Source organism: Nematolebias whitei, chromosome 6, assembly GCF_014905685.2.
Source record: "Nematolebias whitei isolate Nwh7 chromosome 6, NemWhi1, whole genome shotgun sequence".
In the NCBI taxonomy this organism is placed as follows: domain Eukaryota; kingdom Metazoa; phylum Chordata; class Actinopteri; order Cyprinodontiformes; family Rivulidae; genus Nematolebias; species Nematolebias whitei.
Window position 1 is genome coordinate 1,578,608 of NC_056503.1, and position 10,388 is coordinate 1,588,995.

The 10,388-nt window shown below is 43.4% G+C and overlaps 1 protein-coding gene across 2 annotated transcripts in view; it reads left to right on the forward strand.

The window, feature by feature from the left end:
- The first annotated feature begins 182 nt into the window (after positions 1-182).
- The window catches only part of zbtb44 (zinc finger and BTB domain containing 44), a 69,046-nt gene continuing 58,840 nt past the window's right edge, over positions 183-10,388 (forward strand). For both annotated transcript variants that reach the window (XM_037677983.1, XM_037677984.1), the window contains exon 1: positions 183-487. The gene's annotated coding sequence lies outside the window, so the exon portion shown is untranslated. The remainder of the gene's footprint in view (positions 488-10,388) is intronic.

The window sequence follows — 10,388 nt, forward strand, 5'->3', positions numbered from 1 at the left end:
AAAAAGTAAAAGAAAACATGCGGAACTAAACGGCCATTACATCAGGGAACATGTGAGTTGCATGTTACATGTGGTGTATGCAACAGAAATCATACAAACAGCTGGAATATGAACATTGTTTTGAACTATGTGAACTACAGTCAACCAGCTGTGGAACTTCCGGGTTCTTACTGTACAGCGCGTTGCATTGTGGGGATAAAAATACAGCACCGAAAGGACAGTAAGGAGCACAAAAGAATGAAGAGGGCACCCCGGCAACTTTCAGCAACGGTTTATTGCCATTGTGAATCAATGTGAGGGTTGAGTAAATTGCGACTAGAAGTGAGTGGCAGAGTAAGAACTGCCTAAGAAAAGCAGGGAGGGAATGTGAAGGAGCGAGGTGGAGCGGCAGGACTCGTCGCTGTCTCCGACTGTTTTTTTTTTTTTTTGTCAGTTGAGCTGTTCGCATCCTGAGGCCCCACCGTTACCACAGGTCTCGCACCGGAAGGTACATTTACTTTGTACTATATTCCTAATAACGCAAAGTCTGTTGCATATATTGCTGTTGTTGTTATTTTGTAAAGAGGCAATGAACCTATGTATATGCACGTATTGTGTTCGCTATAGTTAGCTACCAAGCTAACGATGGTTAGCTGCTGTAGCAGCGTCAATTTTCAGCTATCTACGGTCAAAGCGGAAATGCGTCGCTTCAAAATAAGATAAAACACATTCGTTTTGGTCATTTAACACAAATGAAAAAAATGTCACATTGTCCTAAAGTATCAGTGTTAATTGACAAATTTAGGAACGGTCTTTAGCGCTATTACATGTTTGAATAAATGTTAAAACGGCTTCATGTTAACTTGTTTTGCATATTGTTTTATTTTGACAGCTAAAATCGGAAATACCTTTACGTCTCCGGTCAGACTTGACCCTTGAGCTCGTTAGCCAGTATTAGCTATGGTATTATTACAAACATGTCATGTTCAGCATCTTTTCCTGTGAATATTGAGCCGCTCTATCCCAGACACCTACAGTTACTACTCTGCTTGTAAAATGAACAATTTGCAACGTGTTTTACTTTAGTACGTTTTATCTCCGTTTGTAAAGAGTGAAAGTTTCAGGTTGAGGGTACCGCCATCTCTTTTTGAATTTTCTATCCAACTGTGCTTATAATTTTCAAAGTTTGTATATCAAGGTTTCTAAATTAGAACTAAGCAAACGTGTAGTAAAACGTGAAACAATGCTTTATCAGTGGAAAATAAACGCGTTATGACCAAGGTAAATTATTTCATATTAATTTATTTATTGTATAGAGAAGAAGTGTGCTGGTGCCCATTTTTAAGAACAAGGGTGATGTACAGAGTTGTAGCAACTACAGGGGAATTAATGCCCCTTTTCCACTGTCACGGCACGGGTCAAATTTTTCCAGCTTGGCCCGTGTTTGAGGTCTTTTCCATTAGTATTTCGTATCGGCTTACCTCCAGTATTCTGGCCCTGCTTCTCAAGGGGTCCAAGAGAGCTGAGCCGTGATGTCAGAAACACTGTCAGTCAGTGATTGGTTGGAGGGAGGAGTCTGTGGAGTCTTTCCAAACAACCCGATCCACTATTTTTCTCTACCGCCTGCCGTTAGCGATAACTCGAGGAGCGTATCTTGTACGTATTTTGAAGATATAAAAATCAATAATGTCAAAGCCGTGGTCAATTGCAGAAGTGCAGGTGTTGTTGTGCTTGGTGGCCAACGAAAAATGTCAAAGCGAGCTAGATGGAGCGATTGGAGGGTGGTTTGGATATGGCCACTGCTCTACTTGAATCATTTATAGAAGATGGTGAGTGTTTTCTAACTTTAAACATATTTTAAGTTACTCATCCCATCGGTTCTGAACATATTTTTAACTAACAAAAGAGGCTGACGCCATAATAGGACAACATCGGTGCTACGATGCTAAGCTAATTTGCATAAAAGCTAACTGTCCTCCGGAGCCGTTTCGTTTTGTTCACCTGCAGTTCATTGTCAATGCTGACTGACTGAATAAAGTTTGGAAAAAAAAAAAAAACCTTGGCAGCGCGAGTTGAACAGAGCGAGGGGGGCGGAGGAAGAAAAGCAGAGTGTTTTCAAAGCAAAATAAGTAAATTTTACAAATGACCGACGCAGCGAAAACTGTTCGACCCAAGTCCTCCAAAGTGCGGGAGAACTTCACAAGATAAAAATGAGAAGCATGCTTTGAAAATCGCCGACACGACACGGGAGAACCACGCTGATAAACGTAAACATGTCGGAGTCACGAGCTGCAGCTGATACATGTCTCACTCCCAACTTGTGTTGCAGGTGAGTCTCTACAGTTTAACATTGTTCTGTTTGCAAGTGAGAAAACGTAACGTCAGTCTCTCTGGTAGATGAAGCTGCTTGTTTGTTTGTTTGTTTTCTGATTAATGGCGGTGATAGAGAACGTGTGTTACTTTTTATTTAATGTAATTGGTACAAGCAGAGTTTAAATGTGATTTATAAATAAATCTAACACAAAGATAATCATTTAATGATTAAGCTTCAACTTTTAATTTGCTGGCAAAGGCTGAAGATACTGCGTTTATGGCAGGATGAATTGCATTTAAACAGGAATTAAAGTAATTTATTACATCTACTCAAATGTGTGTAATTAAGTATTTTATATACTGTATGTGTGTGTGTGTGTGTTTAATTTCTCTTTTAGCTACTTTTGCCTGAACCTAACACTGTAAGTGAAACAAGGCATTTCTTGAGTTGCTGTAAATTATGATATAATACATATTTACTCTCTCATTCCAGAAAACAACAACAAACAACAACATCCTTCATGATGGACAGACATCATGGACACCACAGCAGCAGCTGTCTTCACTGAAAGCATCCTGAACATGATCATCACTGACATGAGGTCTCTGTCGATGGTTGAAGACGAAGGCTTCACTACAATGATTCACACTTTTAATCCAAGTTACAATAATCCACACTTTTAATCCAGGTTACAATATTCCACACTTTTAATCCAGGCTACACTCTTCCCTCAAGGACACATTTTACAAAGTAGCTACATATTGTGCAGGTATTATACACATTTGTATATATTTTTGTGTACATTTATTTTTTTAAGCTATGTGACTAACTTTTATTTTTTATTATTCAATATTTTACTAACAGAATAGTCAAATAGCAACCTGTTTTTTGTGTGAATTGCTATGTCAGTCAAATGTTTAATTTTGGAATAAAGGGGTGGAAATTAAAACGTTGGGTCTTTTTGCCGATTCATTGATCAATCGAAAAAAAAATCGGCCGATGAATCGATTATTGAAATAATCGTTAGTTGCAGCCCTACTGTATAGTGTTTGTTTAAAGCCATACTGGAAGTTATTAAAAATGTCCAGTTGCATTTGACCTTTAATGAATCCTAAGAAAAGATTACCAGAATCTGCTCAACTGTTATGTTATAATTTTTTTGGTTTTAGGATGAAGTCAGACAAAAACAGTCAAAAATTCAGAAAGGACCGTTATCGATTATCGGAACGGTTATCGGCCGTCCAACTGTAGCCCGAGAGATTCAGCTGAAAGCCCTGGTGCACCTTTTATTTGAACCTGCAGAGATTTGAACAGCTGATCTGAAGCAAACAGGCAGGTGTTCAACTGAACTGAGTACTCCTGCTGTGTTTGATGGTCTCCTTCGCCATCCATCCATCCATCCATTATCTTCTGCTTCCGGGTCGTGGGGGGAGCAGCTTTACCAGGGAGGCACAGACATCAATAGCCACCTCTTCAACTCTTCTAGGAGGACCCCTAAGGCGTTTGCAGACCAACTGACTATTTATTAAGGAATATCCTGATGCATGCTCAATAATCCAGATAGAAAAATCTAAAAAAGTTAAGTCTGTTCCTCTGGACACTCTTAAAACAAAACAATACATTTTATAATAAAAAAACAATAAATGTTTTTTTTTGTTTATTTGTTTTGTTTTTTGAATGTCCAGAGGACCAGACTTAACTTTTTTAGATTAATAAGTAATTCATTTATGTTTTTAAATTTAATGAAAGACAAACCTTTAAAATTTAAGGACATAATTTAACCTAATTGTTTTCAAGTCTGTAGCTTATTGTAAAAGCAGTTTCAAAGATTACAGCACAGTGTGATATTTTGCAATTTTAACTTGAACCTTGTGCATATCTGTAAATAATAAAAGTGAAGATATTTTTAATACATCTTTATTGTTAAAATCTATACTAAAATGGAAAACACATGCGTTTAAAGCAGGCAGGTAAGGCAGTAATGTAGGATTATGAATCAGGTTTAAAAGTTACAGCTCATGAGGTACTCTCTTGGGTGGCTGTGGCTGCGTGGTTTGAGCAGTCGTCCTCCAATGTGAGAGTTGGGGATTCAAATCCACCAACAGTCACATGCTCAAGTGTCCCTGGGCAAGACACTGAACCCTTCATAGCCTCTGATGTGTGTCCCATCACACATCGGAGGCTAGGCTGCTATGCCCTTTAAAAGCTGTTGCTATTGGGTTTAAAGGGTGGAGCAGGATATGGTCCATGCCTCACTGGGTCTGGCCGAGAACCATCAAAAACACCCTGATATCCGCCTAAACCTCCTTCTTTTCGAGCGTAATTATGCACCATTGATCCATGTACCTGGTGCGTACTGGATTAAAGGCGTGCAGCCTCTGTGCCTGATCTTAGCTGAAGGAATGTTTATTCATATCAGGCAATAGAGGAATAAGAAGCAAAAATTTCCAATGAGGAAGAAGGAATTTTCCTGTTTGAACGAGTAATCGTAGCAAACACCCACTAATAACGACAGAGCAAGGCTGTGTTGTATTATTGTTTGTTGTTATTTATTTTTAGTTTTGTGATTGTGAAAAATCACTCTGACATAACTCTGAGAACTGAATGTGTCAGCGAAGAGCTGGAGACATCTCGTAAATAAAGATGGATGAAGGGGGTTGGTGATGACCATGAACCGCAGAGCAGATGTCCTGCACAGACACCCCTCTGTGCAGAGCTGTGGAGGTAGAAATTCCTCTGGTGGAATGAGCCCTGAGTTCTTCAGGCGGTTGAAACTATAAGCTTGTGATATAGCTTCACATAACCAATGTGACAGACGCTGCCAAGATAAAGGCTGACCCTGTGATCGTTCTCTGAAATGTACAAACAATTGATCGGATTTACACATCACGGCTGTGCGTGTCACACCTGAGCGCGTGTACTGGACAGAGCGATTTATGTATGCCGCTGTGGTTCTGTTGTCTGTGTGGATCATCACGTGATGATCCTGAACCAGTGGGGCAAAATGTCTGAGTACTTTTTTTACTGTGAGAAGTTCTAAAACATTTATGTGAAGAGACGTGCCGGCCGGCCATGCACCTCCTATCGTTTGTGACAGGCAGGTCTCCCCAGCCGGAGAGGGACGCGTCTGTGAACACCGACGGGAATGACGTCACTTTGTCCAGGGGAACTCCCTCTGACAGGTTCAGGGAATTCCCCTAGTGGCTCAGGTCCGCTCCCACAGATGGAGGAACGGTAATCAGGCGCCGTTTGTGACATACAGGGTCGACTTTCAGTCGATTGAACTATAGTTGCAGGCGGCGCATAAACAATAACCCCAGCGGCACCACATCGTGAACCGCTGACATCATTCCTAGCAGTTTCATGACTGTCAGCGCTGCTACTGTTCTGAGGGGCCGGACGAGCTGGAGCAATGACGTCAGGGATTCCCTCCTCTGTTTTGACAGGACAGCTGTCATGTTCACTGAGTTTAAATTCACTCCCACTCGCTGAGATGGAATTATAGAGCTCTTCTCCCAATTTACTGTGAATCCTAGGTGGGACAGATGATTCACTAAAACATCTATTTGTGGCTTTGCCTCTTTTCTGGACCGAGATAACAGCAGGAGGTCGTCCAGATAAAACAGGATTTTTATTCCTCTCGTTCGAAGCGGCTGCAGAGCTGCTTCCATCATTTTGAAAACGTGCGTGGGGCGAGCACATATCCGAACAGCAGACGGTTATACTGAAAACAGTCCCCCTGGAAGGAAAAATGGAGGAATTTCCTGTGTTTGTTTATTATCGGAATGTGGAAATAATTATCTTTCAGATCTATGGACACAAACCAATCCCCCCCGTGTTACGTATTCGAGAACACGTTTCACCGTCAGCATGTGAAAGGGTTGTTCCATGATGAATTTGTTGAAAACAGACGGATCCAAAATTGGTCTGAGCCCTCCCGACTTCTTCGGAACCAGGAAGTACCGGGAGTAAAAACCGGCTTCCTCCTCTCCCGGGGAAACTCTGGAAATCACGTCATTTTCCAGAAGTTCCATCAGCTCTGATTGGAGGATTACGCCTTGCTCTGGAGATGTTAGCTGAGTTTCTAATACTCCGTTGAATTTTGGTGGTGTTTTTGCAAACTGCTGAGTGTAACCCTTGTGAATTAAATAATGCAACCATTTATTCAAGCTGCATGTTTCCTGCCACGCTGCACTGCACTCCGAAAGTGGGAGCGCGTGAATGTTTTGTTTTGTACGGGAGAACAATCACTGAGCTTCTACCGCCGTTGTATCCTGTGGGGTGGGGGTGGGGGGGTGTTTGCCCACACTGACCCATGGGAGGCTGGCATAAAAAGGGCCGTTTATCGGCTCCTATGTAACGGTTCTTACAATGTTCCCCGGCCGTGCCCGGTTGGGGAGAAGAACCGACGTTGGCGGGTGAACAAAACAAGCACAGCTTCAGTGGAGGTTCACCTTCAGCGCTCACTTCTGTCAGCTAGTCAGGAAAAAGAGCCGGATTACGCCTGCGTAAAGCTCTCTCTTTAACTGCAGGTTCATGCTTTTTACCCAAGAGTGTGGTGACAGAAAGGTCCCTGTGCTTTTTGGGCATTTTTTCAAACATCTTACCACTCTGTGCTTTCTGACAGCGGTCCTCGGCGCTCGCCTCCACTGACAGGCGAGGAGGCGGGGCTGGTGGGTGGGTGGAGGAGCCTCTGATCATAGCTGCTCTATCTATTTGTATGTCATTACACCAAATCTGCTTTTCTTTTTGTTTACCTTTGAACGGTTGCCTCAGGCTAACCTTTTCATTAATTTAGAAGGTGTGCTTACAAAAAACGTAACAAATGAATTCAGCCTGTCTGAATGAAAAACTCCGCATTTTGAGAAAGGTTTTTTTATTTTTCACTTTAAAAACCCTGCTCATTTCAGCAACCCCCCCCCCCCCCCCCCAAAAAAAAAACATCATTTTTTGTACTGCCTCCTCCGGTGTCCTGCATATGATTCGGCCACGGGCCAGTCTGTTGCCGGCCTCTGCCTCAGAGAGCCCCAGATCTTTGTTGCATCTGGGACGTTTGTCCTCTGAGGAGGGCTGATGGGGGGGCCCCCAGAAAAAGTTGCAGCGGCCGTGGAGTGTCTCTGCTGCTGGTGCTGGAGCCTGCTCTGTTCTCGCCAGCGGCCAGGTGTCCGAGCAGGGCGGGAATCTGCTCGGGGTAGGGTCACATGTCTTCGCACCTGTTTCAAGGCGTCTGATGAGGACTAGAGCTGTTTCAGGACTGACTGAAAATGAGGTCCGAAGAGGCCATCTGGGGACACAGGACCTTCCAGGAGTTCCTTTTTAACGTCCTCTGGAATGGACGGGGACAGTTTCAACCTCATCTGTCTCTGCAGCAATGTTGCCCAGGACGAGATGTGGGCGGAGCACTCTGCAAGCGCCACACACAGGTTGGTGATTGTGTCCGCAGCCATGCCGATCTGGTCCAGATCTGCGGAGAACGGGTTCAATTCCTTCGCCTCTTTAGCTATGCTAAGAGCTAGCATAGCGATGTTGTTTGTTGCTTCTTCCACCTGCGATGAGCACTGATGGATTCTGTCCGTCAGCTTCGCGGTGATCTGGTCACCGGAGGATAGCGGGACGATACGTTGGCCGACGTATTTCACTGCTCTTACCCCGAAAACAGAGCCAACAAATGGGGTTCTAGGGGAGGGATGGTGGGAAAGCCTTGGTCCGTGAGCCCTTTGACTTTTGTGATGGCTGTGTAGGAGGCAACCGGAGCCCTCAGCTTTAAGGGATCGTTGGCTGAACCCAGGAGGAGGGCAGACACAGCCGGGAAACGGGGCCTGACTGGGTCCCGTTGTCCACTGTGCTGGGCTGCAAATTTTCCTGCCAGAAGGGTTGATGTAGCCGGGGCCGCCGGTTTGGGCACTTCCAGGTCTCAGGCTCTCGCCGACCTCCCGATTATCTCCAGGAGCTCATGGAACAGAGTGGTGGACGACCCCTGGGCGCTCAGGGAGGCAACCATCGAGGACAACACCGGCTCCAAACCTCCTGTACGGCAGGATGGAGTGCGGCTGCTAGCTGTTTCAGCTTCAGAGGGGGACATGTTTGCGACCTCCGTGTCCACGGAGTTCAAAAATTCCTCGAGCAAACAGTCCCCCCTTGGTTGAAACTCGTCCTCTGTAGAGGAAAAGAGCTCACACCGGCGCTGCTTCTCCTCAGCCAAAAAAAGTTTGCAGACTGGACAAGAGAAGAGCGGATCCAAAGCTTGCCGAGCGTGGTCAGCCCCCAGGCAGCTTTCACACACGACGTGCAGGTCTGTCGATAAGATGTAGCCCGTCTGGCACGCGGGGCACAGATGGATGGTCTTCGATTTCATAATTGAAGTCATCTTTCTTCTTCTTTTTCTTTTCTTATTATTTTTTCTTAGAAGTAGTGTTCTTAGCGTTGGCTGAAGAAAAACGGGAGTCGATCTATGGCCCAGATGCAAGACCAAATAACGGACCAGGTGGGGCCCACACAGCAGGTGGGTGTGGACTAGAAGTTTTTAGTGTTCGGCATGCTGCGCGCGGGTAAACCCAATAGCGACAGCTTTTAAAGGGTGTAGCTTACACGAAATAGAACAGTACTTTTGTTGCACAGAACCAGGCTCAGGTGTTGTGCCTTGGCTGCCCTGTCCTGAGAAAACTGAATGTTAACGTAAACCTACATGAAGGAACTTTGGTAGAAATTCATTTTAAGGGAAAAATAAAATGTATACAAAACACAAAAGGCCCCCCAACCCCATGAAACAGTCATCTGGGAGATCTTATTTTTGGTGGGTGATAAAATTTCTTCTCTGTTTCCTCATTTGCCTCTTCATACTTTTGTTGCACTACTGAAGCCCACATACATTCTTTGGATTCCATTTCCAAGGTCATCATAGTCTAAGTATTTTCCTCTGGTGTGCGACAGCGAGAACTCTCCCTGCGAGAGCCCCCTCACTTGAGCTTTTGTTTGATGGAAAATCTCATGCTTTAGAGTTCACATGTCTTGTAAACAGCTGCTGAACGTCCTCTAGCACACTGGCCTCCACATGGGTCTGGCTCACATCACTGTGGATCTGCTTTGATTGTTGTTACATAACTTGGAATTTTGTCTTTTGTGCTCTCTACCCTGCTTTCAAATTTACTGAGGCTGCCATTTCCACAGAGAGCACCGTTGGATTACACCCAAAACTGCTCGGCTTACACCTGCAAATTACATCATCACATTTTTCATCTTATCACTATTCTGAAATTGAGTAGGGTTGTTTTGAATTTAAAAATTAATTTAGCTGTTGTTCTGTCTTGAAGATTAAGGCTTCATCTACACTAAAACAACATTTTGTTAATATACCGTATTTCAGCTTTGTGCCTACACAAAAATTGAGTTTTAGGCACCACTAAAGGGTATTTTTCAAAACTGGGTTCCAAAGTGAAAAAATCTTTAAACACCATTATGATCTTGTGTGGACCGCCTAAACACAATCTTTTGAAAAACAATGATGTCATAGTCCCACCTCCCAATTAATCTACAAACCCAAACATAAGTAACAGCAGTAATGACAGATTAAATGCTTGCATTTGCACTGCAGAATGCCAGGTGCTCAACTACAACAAATTCTTCATTTACTGAATTACTTCAATGAACAAACAAGTCTGATGAACATTGTCTTGAAAAGAGTAAAGTAACAGCTGTCATCGGCAACACAAATACCATCAGGTACTGTACAATTATTGTCTGTCGTGCTTGAGATCATAAGTTAGGCGTGAGGTGGGACATTGACATTTTCAAAAGGTTGTATTTCAGCCATCTACAAATTTCAAGGGTGGTGTTTCAAGATTTTTTCACAATGAAACATCTTTTCAAAAATGACAGTTTAGGGCAGGGGGCTACAACCTTTATGATCAAAAGAGCCATTTTACGCCTTTGTTCAGTAAATTAAAAGTGATCAGAGCCGCAACAACCTGCCACAACTGTGATTATCAACTGTTGTCCCATGGGCCATTTTAGGTTTGTTTGAGGAGACTTTTGTGGCCATTAGGGATGACATTAAAAAGCTAAAAATATCTAATAATTTATATTTTTACAATTTAAA